The 27639-nt window shown below is 37.0% G+C and overlaps 1 protein-coding gene across 2 annotated transcripts in view; it reads right to left on the minus strand.

The window, feature by feature from the left end:
• The window catches only part of Sema6d (semaphorin 6D), a 579921-nt gene that overhangs the window by 298996 nt on the left and 253286 nt on the right, over positions 1–27639 (minus strand). Inside the window, exon 3 of one of the 2 annotated variants that reach the window (XM_078049658.1) lies at positions 3137–3199. The exons of the other annotated variant lie outside the window; for it this stretch is intronic. The gene's annotated coding sequence lies outside the window, so the exon portion shown is untranslated. The remainder of the gene's footprint in view (positions 1–3136; positions 3200–27639) is intronic. 2 annotated transcript variants of the gene reach the window in all.

Genomic DNA, 27639 nt, shown 5'->3' on the forward strand with positions numbered 1-27639 from the left:
GGCTCATCTAAGGTAGAACACAAATCTCTCTCTTTGCACAAACACCATGACTCTTACAGGAACAGGGCATTGTCAAACTTTATTCACTTACAGTTTCAAATGCTAGGTTAGTATTTGAAAGGTTAGACAAGGGGAAAAAAATGTACTCTTCAGCTCTCTCCAGAGAAATGTATCTTCATTTACTCTTTGTCTATAGAACTAAGCAACCAGGTAAGTAGTCCTTGACAGAACAAAAGCACATTCAAGCTATAAAAGTGATTCGACCTCCTACCTTACACTGCAGAGTTCAGTTCCAATCATCAAATCGACATTTTCCACTTTAACAATTTTCAGATCCATTCTTTACCTAGCTCTCCCTTATGTATGTGTGTCTCATTTAATTCTCCATTCCACTTTATTATATTAATGTCATTGATATTTTCTAGGTGATGAATTTGAAGCTAATAAGAAAGCAAGAGACACAGATCACAAGATCAATGTCATACAGATGATAAAAGATGGAAGCAAGATTGACTCCAGGTGTCTTTAGCTTCAAAGCCCCAGTTCTTTCTACTATATCAAGGCACTCACATTCCTCCAATACAACCCTGGGGCCATTTTGGATGGTGGAGAATAATAACATGGTTAGGAAACAAGCAACATCCTCATTATCACAAGTTAGCATCCTCATTATCTCAGATTTGTTTTATAGTTTTTACATATTTGGTTTCCATAAAAGATTTTCCTTTAAAATAAGAAAAGTTGGAACACAGTATGCTATGCCATTTGGCATCCTATTTCTGACTTCCTACTTAGGAAAAAAATAAGAGCTAAGAGAGCAATACATAACTGCCAAGGTACCTTCTAAGGATAAAATTACTCAACAATCTTCTGTTAATTGCCATGATTACCATATTAACTTACTAGGCAATCAGAGATGATACCCTATACTCCCCTGTGGCCCCAATTTTGTCTCCTAGGTCAAAATATTAATTAAGAAATATGAGAATAGCTAAGTTTCAGATTCTTTTAATATCTTTTCTGTTTGGGAGAAAATATCAAATTGCCCCCACTCTTGGGGTTTAGAAAGGATGGTCTAACTGATAATGAGGACAAGTGAAATTGTTTCTAATCCTAATGCTGCCAATAGCTAGCGGTGCAACTTTGAGTAAAACATGCCATTTTGGGGGTGGCAGTTTTTAAAAATGTTGTCTATCTGTAACACAGTCTGATTTCTCCATACAAGACAGGCTCTCCAAAGGGATAGGATAGTAGAATTCACCCCAGTGTCTGTTCCAGTGGCACTTTGGTTCCTTTAAGGATGGATAAGGCAAAGTCAAAGTAATGTGGTCTCAAAATTCAGCTGTCTTCAGTGACTCCCCATCAGTCATAATTGCATTCTGTCTGTCTGATGCTCTCACTTAGCTTTGCTTTCCAGTGATAAAAATTTGTGCCTTTCTTCTTTCATTGCACTTTCTTTTTCTTCTCTCCTCTCTCTCTGCTCCCTTTCTTTCTCCTGTTAATTCTTCAGGCTTTTCCCTCTCCAAGGCTCCTTCTCTCTGCGTATGTCTGAGTCTCTATCCAAGTGTGTATGATATGTGTATGTAGCCTGGCAAAAGTGTCTCGTTGGGTTGGCATATTTCAGAAACCGTCCCCCTTTCTTCTAATGCACTTTTGTTAAATTTGGGTGTTACTCCGGGGACTTTAACAGTCATGCCCAGTCCTCTTTCTAGGAAAACATCTAATAAAACTGAAGGAGCAAATCAAATGAGCAGTCTAACTCCTCCCACCAGGCCCAGCCCTACTCTGCCTCCTGCCAAGCCCACTCTCTACTGCCATCTCATGGTGAATCAGCCTCTTTCTGAGAATTAAACTTTCAGTTGTGAAGACCCCCATAAAAGGAGACATAAATTATAAAGGGTCATGTGTGCTAAAGCAGCAGTCTTTTCTCATAGAATCGGCTAGGACATGGAGGATGAGTATACGTCTGAATATTTTCATATGGATCACTGAATAGTTGTAAGTTTAAGCAAAGTGTATATCAGAACTTTCAAAAAGTAACAAGTGACTTAATCCAAAAATAAGTCCTGGATTAGAAAATCCCCACCTTTTGTGGGATGAAGGGACTAGTTAAAACTAGAATCTTAGAGATATATTTACAGGGAATAACCTAACTGACTCCACGGGTTAAGCAATGCTTTCAAGACAAAGACTATGACAGGCTCTGAGTGTCTCAAGGCGACTATATAGGCATTCACAGTCACTATGAAGTCCATGCACTGTGCAGCATGCCTATGTTTGCATGGGGCTGTGTGCTTCACTGACCCTGTCCTTCTAACATCCACATCGCAAAGCAGTCACTTGTCCCAATCAATTGACAGCCTCTCGTTGGCACTTCATTGCTTTCCTGTCTCTTGTCCATCAAATATCAGCATTATTTCCCTCCACAGACACCGGACAACTTGCCCTGCTGTTTGAACTGTCCACCAGACAGGACCCTTATAGTAGATATATTTGATTATTGAAAGAACACAATTTACATTCAATGAAATTTGAAAACACCCTGTGAAAGGTTTTCATTGTACAGCATGCAACAATCTGACCTAGATTTTTATTCAAACTGTATGTTTTAAGCTGTGCTTTTATTATTTATTTTCCTCCTGTTGTATTTTCTACTTTGACAAAGAGAGCTTCAAAAATAACAAACTTGAATTTTGATCCACACTAAATAAAGAATCCAATCTGAAGTTCATTGGTTTAGACAGAGGGGAATGAAAGGAATGGAGAGGGATGAGAATAGGAAAGACAGTAGAATGAATCTGACATAACTTTCCTATGTTCATATAGGAATCCACAACTAGTGAAACTCCACATCATGTACAACTACAAAAATGGAAAGTTATACTCAATGTATGTTTAATATGTCAAATCACATTCTACGATCACATATAACTAAAAAGAACAAATAAAAATTTTTTTTAAAAAGAATCCAATCTGAAACATTAAATAGTCAAGCACATCTAACACCATTTTGAAGCAAAAACCAAGATTGGATTAAATACTCCCCAAGAAGAATGAATTTCCCAATTTCAAATTTAAATCAAATAATAGTGTCATTCCATACAAAAGATGCAATAACAAAATATCCATTCCTTACTGTTAGGAGTCTGGGCTTCTGCTGGGTTCCAGGCTGCCAATCTATGACCAAAAATCCAGGACTCTGCATTTTACAGTAAATGGGGAAAAAATAAAGATGATAAAGATATTAAGATGGCTACAAAGACAGTGAAAATGTGTTGTATATAGATTACTTAGAGGAGGAGAAAATAAATTGAAATTAGGCTCATAATTCCATGATATTTAAGCAATTCCAGGCCTTCAACCAAAAAGATTTCTCCATAGAAAGCCAGTTTGTAAGCCAACAGCCTTGTACAGGTCTTGACAGAGTGTGAGGCACACTATGGGCACACAAGACTGACAGGTGGAATAAGGAATGAAATGGAGACACACCGAGGTACGCAGTAACAATGCCATTTCCTTGCAAGTGATTCTGATTAGTTCATGGAAAAATCCCATTGTGGTCAAAGTATGTCTATAACCTTTGTTGATCTCTCTTTTAACTAACTTAGATATAACAGATTACAAGACTCATCTAGAATTTAGTTAATAGGATTTTTTTCCAATGCATTTATATTTACATGTCTTGTATTTATCCCATATCTTAGGAGTTTCCATTTATCTACTTATAGTACAGATAAAGCATTTGAAAGATTTTAAATTTAAAATGAATAAATTGAAAGAAAATCTCAATAATGTAATTTTGATATACCAATGTAGAAAATATCATGAAGGGAATATTAAGTGACTGAATTTGAGGAATATGAGTTATTTAAATAAGAGAGGTTCACATAGATGGGAGACTGGAAGCTGCATGAAGTACTTTTTTTGTTAACTTTATCTACAATATGTAGTATAGGAAATGGCATGTACTAAGTACTTGGTAAATAATTTTTTAAATAAATGAACAAATAAACAGCTTCAGGAGAATCTAGTTGTTTAAATGTTTGAACTTCTAGCAGGCATGGAGCAGTTTGTGGATCACTGCAGTTCTGTTATCTAGCACAGGTCCTTAATCTAGCAGTACTCTGAATACTTGATGAATGTAAACTGAGCAGATTTAATCATTCTGATTTAAGAGAATCCTTTAAAAAAAAATTAAGGACCATTTTGATGTTCCCACTCTAGCCCTGAAAAGATCTTAAAGCAATTGTTTCAAAAATCTGGGTTCAGACATGCGATTCCAAGGTCGGGGATCTGCCTTAGGAACAGGCAATAAGGGAGTATACTGCCTGTAGAGAATTCTAAACCCAACTGAAAGCTAATCTGCTTTTTATTACCACCACATACTGACATTTCTCAATTGTTTCAGTGATAAACACCTCTCCCTACCAAGCACCGTGCACTATTTGGTACAGCACTGGATTTTTAAAAGTGAAATATTTCTCTAAACTGGGTAAGAATCATACTGATTATACTGATTCAGAATTTGGGGTGACAGACATTTTGTACTCAGATGCCCCAAGAGTTCAAGGGCTGATGGAAAGGAAGATTTAGGAATTTTCTACATGGAAACTCCCAAGGAGTTCTGCACAGGAAGGAGTGAAAGGCAGTCTTGGTCATCATCCTGAATGACTCCCAGTGTGGTGGTGCAGATATGTAAGTGTGGTCCAAGGGAAAGGCTCCTTCCTCTGGCTGGTGTCCATCAGTCGGGGCAATTTCACCTGGGCCATTCAAACCTGGATACTGGATGTTGGTAATTGATCTATGCTTTCCTGACATTTTTGCTATAGAAAATAACTAAAGAGAAATGCTGCTTCAGTCCTTGTACAGCCTATCAATGGCAAGGGGGACAGAATGATTGTGATCAGTAGATGGTCTTATGGGAAGTCCTGCACACTGCTTCTGATCCCTCCCTTTTACTCCCCAACTGGCTCACTTCATGTCTAGTGTTATCTCTTGCAAGCTTAACCTTTTGGCTGGCTGTGGGCTTTACTGATCTCTCTCCTTTCTCAGGTCCCCGAACCATTCACTTAAACCAAGTCTATGAGTTCCGGCTTCTCCTGGCTGACTTCCTTGCTGAGCTGGTGCTCAGAGTTTAAGCCATTGTGTCTCCAGACCATCTTATTCCTGTTTGATTGCAATGGTTGAAATGCTTAGTAGGATGGTTTTCACTAATGCTGTTAACTCAGGACAAACTTGGTATCACAGAAACAACTCCAGCGATTTCCAGTGATGGAAATCATTTTCAGTTGCAAGTACCTTTTCAACAATGAAGAAACAGATATGAATACACACACAGTATTGCACAGGATTTAAATTCAAGAGGAGGACAAAACTGATTTTGTTGACTCTACTGTATTTTCAACATGGTGATGGAATCTAGTGCAGCAAGTGACAAACAGTGGCACAAGCCTGTTATTTACATAACATGTGTACCAGCCTACGCTTCACCAAGCACTATTACATTAACTGTCTCATCTGAACCTCATAACAACCCCGTCGGCACTCTTTCAATATTACAGATGAGGAACAACACTAAGGCCCTTGCTTCTGCAAGGAAACTTCCCAGAGGACAGAGCTAGCAGTGGAAATGTCCAACCTGTCTTCTTTCTAGTTTATCCTCCAGCAGGCACATCTACTAAGTGGCACTGAAGCTTCTGGTCTAGGTCTTACAGAAACATCCTTCTCACTGTGATACAGAACTTCACCAATTTTCTCTTAGCATTCCAGCAGAGTAAGAAAAAAGAGTCAACATGCTAATCCCAAGCAAGATGTCATGATGTGTAAAAGGAATGTGAAAAAATGCAATCAGGGAGAGAAACAAGGGCATTCCCATTTCCCACCTATGGGATCAGCTCTTATAAGTTCATCCCAAATTCAATAGCCTTTTCATCTTTCTATCCTCTAAATATGCCATTGAGCTAGCACTTTCAAATTACTTTCCCCCATAAATTTGCCAATCTTCTTGAATTCTCATCCTTTAAATGTTTAATGAGAACTCACTGGGCATGCGGCCTTATGTCAACTCACCTTCTCCAGGCAGCATTTTGTAGGAAGCATTAGCATAAATACCAACCTGCTTACATCATAATTACTTTAATTCCCTTATCCCCAACCAGACCTAGAGTGTGTCAGTCTACCCTGATTTCAGGGATTGGGAATGATTACTGGTCCATGAAACACAAATGATAATAAGGGATTGGAAACTTGGCACATGACTTCTGAAAGGATCCCAGCTTTGCAGCAAGGAGGAAGCAAGGCTCCTACATGGATGCAGGCAAGTCACGATTTTTCATATTCAGGTTCTCATTTCTAAAATAATAAAAATTCTTACGCATGTGAAGAAAAGGGAGCCCTGTACACTGTTGGTGGGATTGCAAATTGGTACCAAAAAACAGTTTGGAGGTTCCTCAAAAACTAAAAATGAACCCAACAATCACACTTCTGGGTCTATCTCCAAAAGAACTGAAATTAGTATCTTGGAAGAGATACATTCCTGCATTCACTGTAGCACTACTCACAACAGCCAAGGAACTGAAACAGTGTGTCTTCCCGCAGAGGAATGGACAAAGAAAATGTGATAATATTTACAGCAGAATATTATTCAGATCCCCAAAAGAAAACCCTACCATTTCTGACAACTGGGGTGATCTTTGAGGACATTTTGCTGAGTCAAGTAAGTCAGACACAGAAAGGCAAATACTGCATGTCCTCACTTATATGTAGATTCTAAATAAGATGAACTCATAAAGAGTAGAAATGTGGTTGCCATAGGCCAGGGGTGGAGAAATGGGGAGATTTTGGTCAAGAAGTATAAAATTTCAGTTACATATGAATAAGTTCTGGACTTCAACATATTAACTACAGTTAATAATAATGTATACCTGAAATTCAATGAAAAAGTAGATCTTAAGTGTTCTTAAAACTTAAAATGGTAACCCTGTGATGAATTAACTTGGTTGTAGGAATCATTTCAAAACATATATGTGTATCAAAACATTACTTTGCATACCTTAAATGCATAACATTTTTATTTGTCAATTATACAACTATAAAACTGGAGGAAAATAAAAATTCATTCTTGTCTTTATGTTATTTTATCCACAAAAACCTGCAAATATGAACATTTTAGAATTGGAAAAAAACACAAAATATTATTACAGAGATGTTCGGATCCTTTCCTGGGTTTAGAATAGAAAGTCAGGGGCATTTTGCATTCATAAGTTATAAACAAGTTTTAACACAACTGGAAATGTTTCAAAAAAGTGTCTAGGCAGAAAGAAAGCTATCTGACATGTGGATAATTATTTACACACATACCCACTGCACTATGGTCTATATTTAGGGGCATATTATTAACAACAAGACAATTAACAGTTGGAGAAGGTTGGGTTAGAGTCCAAGTTTAAATGGTTACAATCTTATTAGAGATATTTCCATTTTTCTTATATAACAGAAATCCAGATATTCATTTGTAAAAGTGTATTTATTGACTACCTACTGTGTGCAAAGAACTGTGAGTATAGAACAGAAGAAGTTCTTGTGTTTATTAAGTGACTACCATATTCCAGGCACTGTGCAAAGCATTAGTTTACTTGTGTCTTTGTGAGCAGTAGGCGAGGGAAAAGGAAATATAGGAGGAGAGAGGACCAGAGAAGGCTCCATTTTACTCAGTACTGGGATTCACACATATTTGGCAAACTTGTAGAATTATTTGATTATCTGTAGGACTTCAGAGTTTTCCAATAAGAGTCTTAAATCATAAAAATCCCACTTTGCCTATGACAGTACCTCTTATATCTGTGGGGTAGGGGAATCCATGGAACTGTTACTTAAACTCGTGTTCTGACTTAACTTTACATGAATCCACATACCTGATACTTGTCTATTAAAGGAGGAGAAAGGGTCTTTCCATTTTGGCAAGAATGAAGAGTGGTTTATGTACCTTGAGGATGGCAAAGGACAGGACCCCACTTTAGCACCTTCACTGCATGAGAAAATCAGCCATAATGCAGTGGTAACAGCAGGTGGTCTACTATGGCGCATACCAGTGGTTCCTCAAACCAACAGTCTCAGAAAAGGGAAAAGCAGAGGGGCTTGTGAAATGACATGCTGGCCAGTCTGGGAGTATCAGGAGGCAAGACCCATGCATGGGATAGCAGTAGATTGGCAGAAGCAAAGACAGCAGGTATTAACAACAATTCCAGAAGCCACTTGGAGGACAGGGTAGCAGATTTCCTAAGATAACTGATGCATTTCTTAATGAACACATATGAGACACCTCTAGGGAAGAAGTGCTGCAGGGGATGACTTTATTATAATAGCATCCAGAAAAAGACTTTTCATCATTTGTGTGATCCTGCAAAATGTGTTTTGCATGGAAAATGTATTTTACTTTATATTTCTAAACTGCATGACAACGCGAGTTTATTATCTTCATCTTACTGATAAGGGATTATTAGCTCAGAAAAAAAAAATCTCTTCTTCAGGTTGCTATATGAGTTAAATGGTGGCCCTCAAAATATATGCCCAGATCATAATCCCACAAACTGTGGAATTTGGCAAAAGACGTGACTGAATTAAGGAGAGGATGGGCCCGCTGTGGATTATCCTGGTGGACCCTAAAGGCAATCATGTGCTTTCTCACAAGGGAGGGGGAAAAATAGTTCAGGGATATACCATGGAGGAAAAAACACAAAAGAGAGGAGGTAACAATGTGACAAGAGGTGAAGACTCACTGAGTGCTGCAGCCACAAGTCAAGATGTGACTGGAGACACCAGAAGTAAGAAGAGGCAGGGGAAATATTCTCTCAAAAGAATTTTGAGGAACCACAGCTATGCCAACACTCTGATTTCAAATTTCTGGCCTCTGGAACGGTGATAGAATGAATTTCTGTTTCAAACCATCAAGCCTTGGATAATTTGTTTCAGCCGTCACAGGAAACCAATGCAGCCACACAACTAGTAGGAGGACAAGACTTGATTTAGACCTCGGTTCATCCTTCCTTAAAATCTGCTTAAAATCTGCTCCCTTTGGGTCACACTGGAAGTCTCTCAGACACCTTACTGTGCTCTTGGGCTAGATATGATGCTCTCCTGCCCTCTGCTTTCACAGCCACCAACTTCTCCTTGAAAATGCACTGCAAAGGGCTGAGGAATTTTGGAGATCTAACCTATTTTCCTTTGTAAAGTTAAAAGTTACTAGGTATGTTAAGCTTTTAGTAAGACTGTCATCTAGTCAGGACCACAGGAGTTGAGAAGGGAGTTTTGAGATGGGAGTTATGGGCTGAGATGATCAGCAAAAGGTTGATGGAGGAGTAGGTTTTGAATTGTGAAGAAATGGACACATGTGTTTGAATACTTGTAAAGGACCAGGTAGAACATTGTAGGATTTTTGAAAGTTTGAATAATATTTCAAGGGGAAAATTAAAAGTCTCAGAGAGAGTAAACTGTGTGACCCAGTTTGCAATTGAAGATGTTGTGCTAAGATGAAAAAAACTAATTAATTTAGATCCTGGTTGTTTCTGCTGTTGATATTGAAGAGTGTCACCGTCCCTTGTGTAATCTGAGGTACTCTTGTTTACTTGCTGCAGATCTTTTTCTTTTAAAAAAAAAATAAAATAAAAATAAAGTTCTTCCCACATCCAAGTTCATTATTCAATTGGTTTTGTGGCTACATCTCCTTGTGGTCAGGCATTTGTTTCCTGTTCACGTGCCTCTCTATGTGCCATCTGTTTTGCTAAGGGATTTAATGAATTACGAGCCAGACCAGGCACACAGGGGCCAGGAAAGCTGGGTTCTAAAAGAACAGGTTTTCACTTTACTTAAGCCCTTCCCTATCCAATCTAAGGTGAATTACATAATCTTTGCAAGGGATAAAATTACCTGTACTCTTGCCTAACCTTAATGAGAATGAGAAGGGCTTTTATCTATTCATTATAAATAGGATAATCACAATTTGCTGTGGCTCACAGAAATAGGAAAAACAAACAAACAAAAAAAGCAAACCACCACAGCTAATGTGTTTTTCATTTTATCTGCAAAGAAAAGAACTTGATAGTTTTAATTCTAGTTCATTATAGTCAACAACTTAATCTCTGATGGCAGAGAAGCAAGAAATACGTTTTATATTTAGGGCAGTAATGGCATTGTGCCCAACTGACACTTATAAGGACTGTAGGAAAGAGGTTCCTCTGAAACATGTATGTGTGTTTCAGCACTGAGAGGAGGGGGCTGAGGTTTGGCTTGTGGGGTGTGACATTTGCCTTTAGAATCTCTCATCAGATAACCCATGTGGTACCTGCCTGCTATGAGGCATGGAACTGAGAGCTCTGAGAAGCAGAGGGGTCTAGAGAATCATCTTTGCCTTAAAAGTCTGGTTGGCAAGTTAAGACATAATTTCCTAAATTTTATATAAGAGTTCAAGAAAACAAAAATAGTAAAAGCAGGACACATTTAATTATTGATAATTGCTACAGGATGTCAAAGAAGTGAAGAGAGCATATCATATTGGAGTGGTCTGGAAAAACTCCATGACAGTACCAAGATGTGAACTGAATCATGCCAGACGGATGCAAAAGGGAAAAAAATCAATATCTCAAATCATGTGCCACGATCAAATATGGTATACATTGACTTGAAGAAAATGCACATCTGTAGTATTCTTCTTCCATCACAGGATAAATGTGAGTATGCCAACAGAAACATAGACATTTTTCCAGTATTTTACCAATATGTCCTTCAAGTTCAAGTCCCAATGTTGAGGATTTATTCTTTGGGGTCTGTTTGTGTGTTTATATTGGCCTTAGCTCATCCCCCTTAAGTTAACATATGAGAACCAGATTTTCCATTCCAAATAGAGTGACTCATCCCAGGGCAGAAAGCAATTAAAGTTCCAAAAAGAAGCCTTTTCCAAATATCCTGCACTCTCCGCTTTAACAGGGAGACTTTTCTAATGAGCATTATTTATAATTATCATTATCATCATTAATCTTAAAGCTGGACTCTGGATCCATGCAAGCCTAATATCTTCCTAAATGATCAGATCTGGCAGACAAAAATCTCAGATTCTCAGTCTTCCAGATCCAGCCTAAGCATTTGTCCAGCAAACATCACGGAATGCCTACTTCACACCAGGTGAAGTTTCCAGTGCTGCAAGTGCCCAGGGTGGGTGAGTCCAAGGTCTGGGAGTGTGCTGGTGTCGGGGGCGACTGTGAGGAGACAGAAGATAGGCAAGCAGTCTAATGAATAAAGGCAATTTCAGACTGCAAGCTGTCTGGTGTGTGGAAGTACTGACAGTGTGATGAGTGGAGAGTGACTGTGGAGGTGGCAGAGGTGAGAGTGCAGTGATTTCAGCCAGTGTGATCACTAAGGCTTCTCTGAGAAGGTCGCCTTTGAAGTAAGAACCATGAATGAAGGCAGTGATCTGAAGACCAAGTGAGGTGTGGTCCAGACAGAGAAGAGCAAGCACAAGGCCCAGGGATAAAAATGAGCTTGTTCAGGGACCAACAAGAAGGCCAGGATGAAGAAGCAGAGGGAGAAGGTTGGTTTTTGAGAAAAGCAAGAAGAAAACAGGCAGGAATCCTTTAGGGGCTTTATGATCCTTGAAAAGGGATCAAGATGCCAGTTTGAACAAACATCAACAGTGAGTTCTCAAGATAAGGCAAATTTAGTTGAGTTAATTTCTAGATCATTATATCTGCTGTTGTATGTTAAGATATTGGTAACAAACATTTAAAATACTTACATAAGACATTTCCCAAAAATATGATATTTACCCAGGCTGGGATTTGTTGTTTACACATTCTGATGATCTTATCATGGCTTAAATAAAAATTAGGGGATTTTTACAGCATATTTCAATACTACCCCTCCCCCCTTCAGCAATATCATCTGCACAAAAATGTGGGAAACAGAAAAAAGTCACAATCACATGAACATAACAAGCTGCCCATTGTCAGTGGCTCCCTTCCTTCTTATTCACATAGAATCATGCAGTGGTTTTAATTAGAACACATATATGATTTTTTTTCAACATTTCAAAGCCCATTTCAAATATTTATTATTTTGTGAGATTTGATTATTGGCAAGAAGATTTCAACAGGCAACCCTAAGTAAGCCTGGAAGCCTGGGTTACCCAGATGCATTGATTACTGTTTGCAATGATTACCACCACCACCCCCCCCCACTTTGGCTCAGATCTTCACTTCTTATCAAAACTGGTCTTAGAAAGGACTTGAGAAGAAAAGCAATTTCTGATAAGCAGTAATGAGCCTGACTCCTCCTTACTGAGCTCTCTGGGTATAAAAATTAGATTCTAAGTAATTTCTAAATAATTTCTGAGAATTCACAGGAGGAGAGTTCCTCCTCTTAGTAGAGTGTCATTTGGTTGTAAATGAGGAGACACAGCTGTGGGATGCTAATTAGAAGACTTTAACCTCACCTAACAATTTCTCAACAAAACCTAGAGAACAGGCATTTTTCTCAGTCTCTGTGTAGGAATTTAGAACTCTCTGACTTGGGGATTAATATGAGGATCTAGAGAGTTTAAAAGGTCAATGAGGAAGTTAGAGGAATTGATTTTTAGGAATGGATTTTGTTTCATAAATTCATGTACTATTTAGGAAATTGAAGTAGAAAAACTAAATACGGTAGATTCTAAACACTCTGTGTACTACTTCACATTTCCCCCTAGACAGTTGTCTCTGTTATCACTGTAAAGATGAAATCATTTTAATAGAATTTCCACCAGAAATTCTTAAAAGAGTCTATCCAGTATTCGTTTAAGTGGCAGGCTTTAGGAAAAAAAAAACAAGCAAAAATTGTTTATTTTGAGATTATTTTATGTTTTAAAATTTAAATAATTTCCCTTACAGGTATCACAGCATGTCAAATTTATTAAAATCAATACAAATTCCCATCCTCATCTCCCTTCACCTGTCATTCCCTGATCTTTCCTAATTTGATAAATTGCCACAGACTCATTGCTAAACAAAGCTATGTCTTTTCTTGATTCTCTTATTTCTCTCAAACCATCCCCCCATTCAGTATCCAATGTATCTGTAAGTCATTCTACAAAATACACCACATGGCTACAACTAAGATGTTGTTGGAAGTGTTTTCATCTGGAGGTTCAGCTGGAAAGAAACTAATTCCAAGCCCATTCAGGTTATCAGCAGGATTTATTTCCTTTTACTGAGGGGCCTGACTTTTTACTGGCTATTGGCTGAAGGCTACTTTCAGTTCACAGAGGCCACCAGAATTGCCTAGAAGCTGTCTACATGTCTTCACCAGGTAGATGTCTGTATGAGTCCATTTATTTCCTCAAGTCTACAACAAGAATATCTGACTCTAGTCTGCATAAATGAATTTTCTAATGAAGTGAAATGTTGAGAAGTGCATTTTATCACCTTTGCCACATAAGAAAGCCTCTTATTAGGACTGACATCCATTTGAATTGGTTAGAAACAAGTCACAGTTCTTGCTCACACTCCAGGAGATGGACCAAACAGAGGCCTTAACACAGGAGGTAGAATTATTAGCCTCATCTGAGGGTCTGCCTGACATATATTGACCAATATTCCTTCCTTCCTTCCTTCCTTTTTTCCTTCCTTCCTTCCTTCCTTCCTTCCTTCCTTCCTTCCTTCCTTCCTCCCTCCCTCCCTTCCTTCCTTCCTTCCTCCCTCCCTCCCTTCCTCCCTTCCTCCCTTCCTCTTCTCTCCTTTTCTCCCTTCCCTCTATCCTTCCTTCCTTCCTGTGATTAAATTGCTCTTGTCCACCTGGATACCTTAGGGGAAGCTTAGGTCATGGATTTGAGACCACTCTTTAAAAGGTGGTTAGTGCCATAAATTGTTCTCCAATCACTCTGATAACATTTTGTCTTTTTTAAAATTTTTTTTCAGTTAAAAATACATTCTTATTTCCCTTTTCATCTCCTTTTGATACACAGATTAATGAGAAATATGTTATTTATTTTTCCAAACACTTAAGGGATTTTTCTATATATCTATATATCTTTCTGTTATTGATTCCTAATTTAATTTCACTGTAGTCAGTGAATACATTTGGTAAGTTTTGAATCCGTTTTGAATGAACAAGAGTTGTTTCATGGGCAGAATACTGCCTTTTTGGTAAATGTTCAATGAGCATTTGAAAAGGACATGTATTCTTCTCTTATTGGGTAGAGTCTTATGTTAATTAGGTCAAATTTGTTGGCATGTTTACTATTCCTAATGTTTTTCACCGCTTCCTATACATCTAGATCTCAGCTCTCTCCTCTGGTTCCTGCCTCCTTCTTTTTTACCTTACTTCTTTCCTTTTCCGAGAGATACAGAAAAGGAAATAAATAAATTCAAAACTGACAGTTCTGTTCTTCAGTACTTTAAGAGATGTTACTCCTTAGTCTTTTGGGTTGCATTGCCCAGTGAGAAATCTGAAGTCACTCTCATCTATTTTTTGCTCCTTGTATTTACAGTACCTATTTTCCTTTGGCTACATTTAAGATTTTTCTCTTTATTACTTGTTTTAAGCAATTTGATTATAATATGCCTTACTTTTCTTTATGTTCTTTTGCGTCAGGCTCACTGACTTTCTTGCAACTTTGAGTTTTAAATTATCATCAGATTTGCAAGTTTTTACCCATTATTTCATCAAATAATTTTTCTATGCTCCTTCCCTTTTATAATATATAAAGTTCAATTATATGAGTCTGCATAAAATTTTCCTGTGTGTTTCATTTTGTTTAGCTTCTATTGCTCTATCTTCAAATTCACTTACCTTTTGTAATCTAGTATCTAATTTTCTGACAATCTCTTTTTAAGTAGTTTTAAATCTCAGACAATTATATTCATCTTTGTAAGTTTGTTTTTTTTTAAAAAAAATATATTTCATGTTTCTCCTTATCATGTTCATGCTTTTAATTTCTTGAGCATATGGAATATATTTATAATGCTCTTTAAATATCCCTATTTGCTTATCTTATATTTATGCCTTTTATGATATTTTTGTATTGATTTTTTTAACCTAACAGTGGTCACATTTCCCCACCACTATGCATGTATGAGTAAACTTTATCTGATGTTTAGCTTTTGAATTTTATATTTTTGAATGCTGGATATCTTTATATTCTTTTAAACATGTTTGAGCTGTTTTCCGGAGCTCAAAGCCTGTTGATAAGCTTTGTTATGGGAGACCACAGCAGTCTTTAGGGATACTTTTTGGTTGCTATTAAGGCAAAACAGTTCTGAGTACTTTACCCAATGCCCTTTGTATTATGAGGTTTTTCCATTTTGGCCAAAAGAAACAGTCATTATTCCCTGTCCTGTGTGATCTCTTGGGATTGTTTCTCCTGCTTCCTTAATGGTTCTTTCTCAAGTTGTAGGTAGTTTCCTTGTATCCTTGTGCTGTTAAAAAATTTAACTGAAGACTTGATGAGATGATTCTGATGTCTGAAAAGTTTGCTTTCTCTCTTTCCTCTCTGTTATTTTACCCTGCCGATTTAACCGCTTTGATCTCTTTGAATTCTCTAATCAATTTTGCAAGTATTGGGAGATTACTGCCTGTGGAAACTCTTATTTATTTATTTATTAGGTGTAGATGGACACAACTCAATGCCTTTTTTATTTTTATGTGGTGCTGAGGATCAAACCTGGGTCCTGCTCATGCTAGGGGAGCGCTCTACCTCTGTGCCACAACCCCAGCCCCTGTGGAAACTCTTGAGAAGTTAGCTGAGACAATCCCAGAGCTTACCTCATTGGTCTCTTTTCTTTCAGGTACAGCTTGTCCTGCACTGCCTATTGTTCAATATCTTAGCAATGTTGTTTTATACATGCCATTATTTTTTAAAGTTGTTTAAAATGAGTGCAAAAATGTGACCTCTGGTCCTTCTTCATTGCAAGAAGCAGAAGTAAGCTGAGCTCTTTGATCTTCATTTTGAACCTTGGCTGCTACTGGCAGTTTGTTGAACTCTATGAACTCTTCTTAGAATACTGTTAATAAATCCAATCCACATAATGAAAGCAGAGAATAGCAAGGAAATAAATTCTACTGAAATTAATTTACTAAAATATTTTAAAAGTAATTATGTCACTGCTTCATTTTAAAAATGTTAAAATTCTAGTAGAAGTTTAAAAATTACCAAAATTTGAAAGTGCTGAATGTACATTATATTTACAGGTGTCTTCAACAACTGTATGTGATATAAAAATATTTATAATTTTTACTGGTGACAAAAATTACAAGAACTGCTAAGTCCCACTGAGATTTGAATCCTGCATTTATAGTTGAAGGAATATTAAATTCAATGAAAGGTTAGTGAAAATGAAGGTGTATATTTTCTATTCAAGTTCAAAGACCTCTGTATGTACAAGAACATCATGGAGATACATTTTGAATCTAATCATCAGCCTCATGATTAGAAACACTATTGTAGAGAATTCCCCTAGTTCTTCAATTTGGGCATTCAGTCTTGGTTCACAAAATTTGTTACCTCCAATGCCTTGTTGCTTGCTGCTAGATGTAGGTCCTCATTGTTAATGAAGTCCTAAAGAACAATAGGTGCAAATGGGGTACAAGTAACGCACTTACCATTGTGCTTGGCATCCAGTAAGTACACAATAAGCACAATAAAATTAGTTATTAATCCCACTATCATCATCACGGGCTACAGCTCATAAAATATGAGGTTCCCTTCTTAAGAAAAGTCAATAAAGTACTTTTATTTTGCGAATTTTAGGAAAACTTTTGACTACATGAGCCCATTACCAGAATCTCTCCCTGGGTCTTGAAGCCACCTGGGCAGTGAGGATTACTGAAACGTAAGATTCATTAACTTGGTGATAAGTCTGTTTCTAATTGTCATTTTCCTTTTGTGCATCTTCACAATTCTTATCAGTTTTTCATGATGAAAGAAAGCTCTTTGTCTTTGTCAATGCAGAGGTAATGATGAATGGAAATGTGGAAGTGTGCTGAAGATGGGGGACGGGTAATCACTACCTGTACTGGCCCCAATCTTCAGGCCCAGGATAACTGTGTAACTCCTGGAGGGATTTCCTCTCATGGAACCAGCTGTAGGTGTATCAGAGTGGACCAGTTACATAGAACATATCCATGGAAGAAAGAGGTTCCAACTATTACTCCCCAGTCTGTTCCCATCACCTAGCTAAAATAATGGCACAAAGTGCAGACTCCCCACAAATGTATCAAAACAATACACGAATACAGTTTTGTTTCCTAAGAATCTTTTGAAAATGAAAAAGAAGGGAAAAAGGAGAAAAATAGAAATATCTGAACATAGGTTTTGCTTCAAGTTTTAAAATTTTATTTACTGAATCAAATATTTTCTGAAGTTGTGGAAAGAGGGAGATTAAATGAATGGGGAAATTATCTGTTTAGCTGTTCTTCCATGCCTTTTCCAGGGGTCCTCCTGACTCTTGCCATCTCTCCCCAAGTTACACCCTTATAACCCACCCCACTTCCAGCATCTGATTCCCATAGCTGTTTGGTTCCAACTGAGATATTTGGAATCAAACATCTCACTATTGAGTGCTTCCATATGCTCAGCTCCAGGATGTGTTTTAGCTGTGTCATCTTAAAGTCCTTACCAATACCATCATGTAGGTATTATTAATCTTCCCTCACAGAATGAGAAACTGATGCTCACAAGATCCAAGCAATGTGTCCAGTGTTAGGTAGTGAATGGGTTGTGCAGCCTGGTGTTCCAACTCAGGTACTCTCACTCCAAAGATCAGGCTCAACACCACTTAGTCCCCACACCATCCAGCTGTAATAGGAATAGCATTCAAGAATGATTCATTTGGAGAACATCTGAATTTTAAAAGGGATCACTCTACAACAAAAAGCCTCTAAACTTAAAAAAATAAATAAATAAAAGGTTGGCAAATAACCTCAGTATGTCTCATGCTTAAATAATAGAGTATGAAGTTCTCTGTGTATGTGAGATGGTCGACTCTCCCTGTGAGAATCCTCAACCTCTCCATGATATATGTGGTTCCACCTCATGGCCCCGTCTCAAGACAGGTCACTGCTTTCCTGTTGGGTAATCTCCACATCATACTAGGCAGTACACGTGGGCAGCTATCTTTTTATTGTGCCAGAAATCTGCTTAGCAAAGGTTTTCTGTATGCATTTGTGTACTAAAGAAATTGTATTCTGGTAATAGAGGAATAAAACCAGGGATTATCAAAATGGCAAGTTGCAAAATAACCTTAGAAATTAAGCAACATTCAGGGAAACAAGGCTGCTTTTACTCTAAAGATCACTAATTTCCTGGATCTCATCAGTTACCAAAAGTAGACTATAAACTCTTGAAATATACTGAAAACTCTAAGAAGGCAGGGAACTTCACCTTTGATTTATAATTGGATCTTGCCTACATAGAGACTCGTATGTACCGTACGTACATATCTCTCCATAAATGCTTATTGAGAACATGAATAAACTGTATTGTTTAAATATGGTTTCCACAGATCCCTCCCTACATGTATTGCATTACTTATAACACTAGCTGGAGAACTTAGAACACTCATTACATAAGCACTAGCTGCGTTTTGCTTGTTCATTTTTAGTTCTATGAAAAAATGGCAGTCACAATCTTTTGGAGGACAGAATCTCCTAGCTAAAGAGGGCATCAGCAGGGAATCAACTTTGTAAATAACCCAGACTGTGTGGGCCTCTTGTGAGAAAGGCTCTATTGGCAAGATGTTTGTTAAAGATCCCTCTACTTGTAGCTTCCTCTGAAATCATTTTCAAGCCTTTGTATGGCAAGTCACAAACACTGGCCATAGGATGAGAACTTCACAAGCTCTCGTTCCCCCTTCTGTGCCATCTTTTTGAAAAGGACTGTTAGAAGTAGTTCCCGTGATGTTTTGAAATAGATCAAGCCAGCGACATTTGATTTTTTACCTCCTTGTGGATTGGGGCTATTTGTTTTAGTTTATGGAATAAAATTCGGAACTTGCAGATGTGTTGTTACTTAAAATTGGAACTCTTTCCTGAACCTGAAATACAGATAGATCTAAGTGCCATTCCCAGCTCTTTCCTCTCAGTAGGATTCCAAGCTTTTGTGCATATAATGAACTTAGACATTTTAATAGCTGATTTGTACCTTTCAGGCCGCTGTTGTCATAACCTCTGCAGATTCACTCTGGATTATAATGTGGGGCTTAGCGTTGTTGATTTACTTTTTTCATATCTGTTCCTTAAGCGACAGAAATTGTCACTTTCGTTTAGAACACGTTTGTTGAAATGGTGCTTTTTTTTTTTCCATAAAGGGCACTTAAGTCATTTTTATTTAAAATAAATTAATCAAATTTATCTTCCTCATTTGCCTCTACATGACCTTTCGGAAACTTGGAAATTAAATTTTCTCCCAATATTTTACTTTCCAGCCTGGCAAACATTGATGCTATTTTAGATTCTGAACTAAGTAGAAAAAGCACAGGTTTCTTTTTAAAAATCACTTCAGCTTTGAAACAGGAAATGATAATGTTTCTGGAAATTTATCTGCTGTGGCATGAGTTTTAGTTTTTCCTTTTAAACGAATTACAAATGAGAGGGTAATGATGAACATAAAAAATAATGAGACCATAAAACATCAACTGAAACAAATGAATTAAAACACACTCATGGGAATGGTTTCAACTGTAAATATACTCATTTAAAAGTGAAAAAAAATGTTTATGCTGCTGTTTAATAAATACCATTATTCGTCACTTACAAACATAATATGTTACTGAACAGAAACTGAGCTATCCATTCTTGAATAGTTTGAATTAAAACTCTTATTAATGATAATGACACAAAGTAAAGATCTATAAAACATGACTAAAGGAAGGAACATATCAAACAGAATTTGCCACTTATAGCTTCAAATGTTTTTTATAATCACATAATAAAAGTATTTTAGGAGTTTTAGGAAAATACTTTTGAAAAAAATAAAATATAACCACAAAAAACCTTTCCTATTAAAGATCAATAATGGAGATTCTTTTTACTTGAATTATCAATAGTTTTGTCAATAAAGAAACGTTTTTCAGGTTGTGCATTTGTAATTCAAAAATTTGAAACCCCAAATTCTAAATTTCCAAACATTTGAGCACTGATACCACAAATAGAAAATTCCATACCTGATTTCATGTGATAGGTGTCAGTTAAAAAGCAAATGTACTAAAATATTTTATAAAATTACCTTCAGGCTATGTGTATGAGGTATGTATGAAACAAATCAAGTTTTGGTTTAGACTTGGGTCCCATCCCAAGATAACTCATATGTACAAACAAATATTCCAAAACTGAAACAAATCTCATATCTGAAACATTCCTGGGTCCAAGCATTTCAGATAGGGAATATGTAACCTGCATGGTATTAATTACATGTTGTAAAAAGACTTCCTGCATATAGCCTTATAATTTATGATCTCCATGCACATATCCTGAAGAGTTCACATAAGACAGGTGCTTCATGTTCTTCCATTTAAAGATATAACATGGAGTAAGAAAACCAAATAACTTACCCTAATGCCAGCGTCAAAGCTGGGATAATTTTATAACCATTTTCAATTCATTAAGGAATGTGCCTTCCTCAATTCCTGCAAAAGCAGTGAGGACAATTTTCTGTGTGACCTAATGACTTTAGAGGGTTCTCTTGAACAAAACTATTTGTTGTAACAGTATTATCATTGGTGAGTAGTTCCACATTATTTAGAGTTTGCTGCTATGAAGAACTCAGAGAAGAATTATGACAGTTAAGTCCTGGCTCAGAATGGAGGAATTGAGCAGCTCATCTAGGAGCATAGGACAGAAAGTAGTCACAGAAGCCTACACTGCAGAAAGCAAGGGTACCACTAGGCATGGTGATGCACATCTATAATCCCAGCAGCTTGGGAGGCTGAGGCAGGAGGATCACAAATTCAAAGCCAGTCTCAGCAACTTAGGAAGGCCATTAAGCAACTTAGCAAGAACTTGTCTCAAAAGAAAAAGGAAAAAAAAAGGGTTGGGGATTACTCAGTATTAAGCACCCCTTGGTTCAATTCCCCAGTACAAAAAACAAAACAAACAACAACAACAACAACAAACCAACAAACAAAAACAAGGGCACCAACATCAGCACTGAGACCTTCAGAAATACATGATCAGGGGGCTGTGGCTCAGTGGTAGAGCACTTGCCTAGCATGTGTGAGGCCCTGGGTTCAATTCTCAGCACCACATATATATAAATAAATGAAATAAAGGTCCATCAACAATTAAATTTAAAAAAAAAAAAGAAATACATGATCAGTTGGGACCTGGCGTAAATAACAAACAACTGAATTTTTTTTCCCTAAATCAACTCTATCAACTCTACTGGTGTATAATTCACATATAATAAAATCCCTTTTCAATGTTCTGTTGAATGATCACTGTAATAAAGACCAAGAGCATTTCTATCACTCCTCAAAATTCCCTCCAGCTTTTCTGCAATAAATCCCTTCTCCCATTCTTGGCCTGCTTAATTACACATGAAGCCAGGCTTAGATTTTGAAAAGAAGAGGCTAAAGGAAATGGTGAGAACAAAGGGAGGTCTTAGATAAATCCAAATGTTGGAATTACTGGTTAAAAGTCTAAATACAATTATCAAGCAAGGAAGGAAAAACGAGCCAAATGTATGAGGATCGAAAACCACCTGCTCTCCCACGTACCCCAAGCACTTCTCCAAAGCCATTTTCTGTTCTTTACTCCCAATTTCATTACTTGGTGCATCCATCATTTATATCTTTGGGATGAAAATAGCATTGCAAAGTCCTGTGTTCCTGGGAAGCTATAACGGGGACCACTCTGGCAGTAGCAGCCTCAACCACCATCTTGGCTATATGTGCATCATTGTCAAGATTCTATGCAATGTCTTCTTAAGATCTGTGTGTGTGCATGTGGTTGGGGGATGTAACAGATCTCTCTGAGAAAGCTTTGGGTTCTCTTCCTAGTAGCAGATAAATTGTGTATTCAGTTTTAATTGGTTCACAGGACCCCTGAAGTTTATTTGTGGAATTACAAGGGTTTCTCTGGTATTCAGGGTAAAATTCTTACCACTATCTCTACATTTTCCTATGCTTTCCTGCACTTGACAGACCAGGGAGAAACAGCACATACTGTATGAAAGCGATCAGGAAAGCCTCTGCATCACCTCTGTTTAGCCCTATCTGAGTATTTTCAGTTGCAAAGCATTTATTGCCTTATATAACACGTTGTTTTTTCCTCCTGTTGGAGGTACAGATTTTCCACCACTTTGCACAAGGAAGTAAAGTTCCGAGGAACATTTGAGAAAAGGGAGGACTTTGGGTCTGTCACAAAGAATGCAGTGGGGTGGGGTGGGGTGGGGAGGGGTGGGAAACACAAGATATTCCAAGATTTCCTTGGTCCTATTCATCTCTCAGCATCTGTAATGCTGAGAGTGTCACAAACCTCTTTAGGTATCTGCAATATGTTCATCTTTCAAATGAGGAAAGACTGGATTGGATCATACTTTTAAGCTGAATAGTCCAAAATTCCATGTCCCACACCACACTTTTTCTTTTATAATTATAGTAGATATGCTGAACTCTAACATCAACTTTTGATAGCCAGCAGACACATGTAAATCATCCAGACATTCGAAAAACCCATAAAACAGAAGTGATCTCAAAAGTAAATGGCTTGTAAGAGAAAGGCCCATCTCCTTAAAGACATTCCTTTACAATCCTTCTGTAGCAGCTCACAGAAAAACAGTGGCCTGCTTTGATGACCAACTTGCTGTAAACACTAACAAGGAGTCATGGGTCTGCCAAGGCTGTAGTGACGCTGGGAAGCATGGTGATGTCATGACCAGCATAGTGGGTGGAGAGGGGGAACCACACTGAGGAGAATCATGCCCCAGTAGCCTCTACTGTATGCCTTATTCAATCTTCAATTTTCTATGGTTTTATTTTAGAGATCTTCCACTTTCTTGGATAGATATATGCCTAGATGTATTATTAATTAATTAATTAATTCATAAATTAATAAATTAATTTCTAGTTAACGTTAATTCCCAGATTATTTTTGGAGACTATTGTGAGTGGAATTGTTTCTTAATTTGTTTCTCAACAGATTCATTGTTGGTATATAGGAAGTTTTGATTTTTGTCTGTTAATTTTATAATCTGCTACTTTGCCAATTTGTTTATTAGCTCTAGCAGTCTTTTGGTGGAGATTTTGGGGGCTTCCAAATATAGGCTCATATCATCTGCAAAGTGATAATTTTTACTTTTTCATTTCCTGTTTTCATCCATTTTATTTCTTTCTCTTGCCTAATTGCTCTGGAAAGAACTTCAAGAACTATATTAAGTAGAAGTGGTGAGAGTGAACATCCTTGTCTTGTTTTTCTTGTTTCAGATTATAAGGGAAATATTTCAAGTTTTCTCCATTTACTGAGGTTGGTTTTGGGTTATTCATACATATCCTCTATGATGTTAAGGTAGTTCCTTTTATCTCTAGTTTTCTTTTGTGAGTTTTTATCATGAATGGATGCTGAATTTTTTCCAAGTCTTCTCTATATCTATTGGGATAACTAAGTGATTTTTGTTCTTAATTATATTTAATATGATGAATTACATTTATTGATTTGTATAGTTAAACCATCCTTGTCTCTCTGAAATAAAATCAACTTGGTTGGGATGTACAATATTCTTAATATGTTGGTGAACACAATTTCTAATATTTTATTAAGTATTTTTGCATCTAAATTCATCAGAGATGTTGGTCTCCAGTTTTCTTTTCTTGATGTGTCCTTATCTGGTTTTGGTAGGAATGTGATCCTGTTTATACAGAATGAATTTGGAAGTGTTCCTTCCCTTTTTATTTCATGGAATGATTTGAGTATTGGCATTAGTTCTTTTTCAAAGATCTGGTAGAATTCAACTGAGAATCCATCTGGTCCTGGGCCTTTGAAAGTCTTTTTATTATTGCTTCTACTTCATTACAAGTTACTTATCTGTTCTAGGTTTACTATATTCTTGGTTTAATTTTGGCAGATTGTATGTATCTGGAAATGTACCTATTTCTTCTAGGTTTTCCAATTTATTGGAAAATAAATTTTCAAAATAGTCCCTAATGATCTACTGGATTAGTGTTTGTCTGTGTTAACTTCTCCTTCTTATTCTCTAATTTTACTAATTTGGGCCTTCTAATTCTTTGGGTTAGTTTGGCTAAAGGCTTATCAATCTATTTTATCTTTTCACAGAAGTACCAATTTTTCCATCAATCTTCTATTTTTTGTTTTAATTTTCAAGTTAATTGATTTGGGGTCTGGGGCTGGGGATGTGGCTCAAGTGGTAGCGCGCTCGCCTGGCATGCGTGCGGCCTGGGTTCGATCCTCAGCACCACATACCAACAATGATGTTGTGTCCGCCGAGAACTAAAAAATAAATGTTGGAAATTTTCTCTCTCTCTCTCTCTCTCTCTCTCTCTCTCTCTCTCTCTCTCTGTCTCTCTCTCTCTCTCTCCCCCCTCTCTCCTCTCACTCTCTCTTTAAAAAAAAAAAAAGAATGATTTGGGGTCTGATCTTTTTTATTTCCTTCCTTCTACTGGTTTTGGAATTAGTTTATTTTTCTTTTTCAAGTACTTTAAGGTGCATCAGTATATTGTTTATTTGGAATCTTTTTGTTTTACTCATGTAGGCATGTAGGCACTCATAGTTATAAACTTTCCTATTAGAACTGCCCTCATAGTGTCCCAGATGTTCTAGGATGTTGTTTCACTATTCTCATTTGAGTTTAAGAATTTTAAAATTTCTCCCTTGTTTTCCTCTATCACCCATTCATCATTCAAAAATGTATTGTTCAATCTCCATGTGTTTATTTAAATTCTGTAGGGTTTTGTTGTGTTGATTTCTAATTTCATTGCATTATAATCTGATAAGATGCAAGGAGTTATATTGATTAATTTTTGAATTTTCTAAGAGTTGATCTTTGGCCTAAATTGTGGTCTAATTTGGAGAAGTTTCCATGAGCTGCTGAGAAGAAAGTGTATTTAGCTGTTGTTGAGTGAAATATTCTATAGATGTCTGTTAAGTCTATTTGATTTATAACATTTTTCAGGTCCAAAGACTTTTTACTGAATTTATGTCTGGACAATTTATCTAATGGTGAGAGAGATGTGTTAAAATCACCTAGTACTATACAAGGTATGAGGCTTCAATTTGAGTAGGGATATAAATATTTATCATTATATCTTTTTTATTGGATTGTTTCCTTTACCAATATGAAGTGACCTTGTTTCTTCTAATTAATTTTTGTCTGGGGTCTGCTTTGTCCTGTGTGAGAATAGCTACTCCTTCTTGTTTTCAGGTGCCATTCAAATGGTATATCAAGTTCTATCCTTTCATTTCCGGTACATGTCTATCTTTGACTGTAAGGTGTTTCCCTTGCAAACATCATGTAGTTGGATCTTTTTAAAAATCCATTCTGCTAGCCTATGCCTTTTTAACTGGAGAGTTGAGAACACTTACATTCAAAGTTATTATAGAGAGATGTTTATTAATTCCTACCATTTTGATTTATTTATAATGCTTAATTTTGTCTTGTTTCTCATTTTCTTAGCTACAATTCAAATGAGTTTTGTTCATTTGTAAGCTCTGAGATTTTTTTATTTATTTCTTTCGTGTGGAGTATTTAATAAGTTCTGTAGTACCATTTTAATAGTCCTATCTTGGAAGGTTTCTCTTTCTTTGATTTTGAAGGATATCTCTGCTAGATATAGGAATCTTGGTTGACAATTATTTTCTTTCATGACTTGGAACACATCATTTCAAGCCCTCTTGGGTTTTAGAATTTGTGCTGGGAAATAAGAATTGATTCATATTGGCTAGCCTCTAAATGTGATCAGACATTTTTCTCTTGTGGTTTAAAAAATCCTCTACTTGTTCTATTCGTTAGGCATTTAAATTATAATGTGTCATGGAGATATTCTGTTTTGATCTTGTCTATTTGGGGTTATGAATGCATCCTGTATTTGGATGTGATCTCATTCTTAATATTTGGGATAATTTCTGCTACTATTTCACTGAAGACATATCCATTCCATTAGTATGTATCTCATAATCCTCCTCAATTCCAATGATTCTTAAACTTAGTCTCTTAATCTTGTCCTAGACTTCTTGTTTATTCTGATCATGGTTGCTCTTTTCTTTAATATTTATCTGAATGTTCAAGTCTGACCACTTTGTCTTCCAGATATGAGATTCTGTCTTTCAGCATGTTCTACTCTTTTAGAGAAACCTGCATCTGAACGTTTTATTTGATTTATTGTATCTTTCATTTTCAAGATTTCTGTTTGAGTCTTTTTCTGTCTCCTTATTAAATTGCTCATTCACTTCCTATAGTGATTTCTTTAATTCATTCAGTCATTTTTCTGTGTTCTCTTGAAAATCACTGATTAATTTTATAATCATTGTTTTGAATTCTTTATCTGATAGTTTGTCCACTTCAATGTTTTTGAGGCCAATTGCTGATGATCTATAAACTTTAGGAGGTATTGTGCTTTACCATTTTTTTCATATTTCTTGCATTCTTATAGCTTTAAGCACCTGTTAAGAGGGAATTCTCTTCTACTTTTATTTGTGGGCCTTTTTTGGGCACAGTTTGCACTTGCCAAAGTGTCCTAAAGTGATCTATATTGAGACTCCCTTATAGATGTGGTATCCACAACCTTTATTTTAATTCTATTTTTGCTGTAGCAGTGGAGATAGCTCAGAGCCCACTCCTAGCCATTTCCACCTGGGCACCTGGTAATTCATTTGGGATTTTGTCTATTTGATTCTTTGTATTAAAGTATAGCTTAAGTTTGAATGTTGTTAGTTTGTGTGTGGAGCAAGGTTTGCTGTCTTTTGATTAGTTTAGTTCAGCAGCAGAGTCTCCACTAAGATGGTCAATATAGTCTACAAGAATGGACAACCACTGTCTATGTCTGACTCTCTGTCTTTCCATTTCTTCTTGGGCTACATACTGAAAGAGAGAGAGCAAGGGCTGGGGTTGTTAACCCCTTCCTCTTTTTGTGTTGCTCACTGAGATGCCAGTTGGATTGGCCTAAGACTGAAGCTTATTGAAATAGCTCTCAGCTTCCCTTATCACCAGTATAAGGTAGGATGGAGCAGGAAGTACTCTCAGCTAGAGTTTTTTTTTTGTCTGCATTGAGACTGGATTGATGCCCTCCTACGGTGGGGCTGCTGTAGAGTTCTGGGCTTAGGTCTAATTGGGCCATAGGGGCTTTGTTGGGTGGTACTGCTCTGCAGATCTTAGATCGACATACCCCTACAGCCTGAGAAGTGCAGATCTCAGTCAGGAGTCCCTGAGTTGCCAGTCCCAAGCTTAATCCCTGAGTGTATTCACACTCACATGTTCAGATTCTTAACCTGCTTCAGCTGGTCATATGAGCTGCAAGACCCAAAGAAAAGTAAGTTGGGCTCCCCTTTGCTTTTCTGACTTGAATCTCTCTGGATACAATCTTCTTTGTGCCTTGTTTCACCCACATTTTGCTCAGTACACCCTAGACTTCACTGCAAGTACTTGCTGGGCCAGTATGGCAATGTTTGGTA

Source organism: Ictidomys tridecemlineatus, chromosome 5 (genome assembly GCF_052094955.1).
Source record: "Ictidomys tridecemlineatus isolate mIctTri1 chromosome 5, mIctTri1.hap1, whole genome shotgun sequence".
NCBI lineage: Eukaryota > Metazoa > Chordata > Mammalia > Rodentia > Sciuridae > Ictidomys > Ictidomys tridecemlineatus.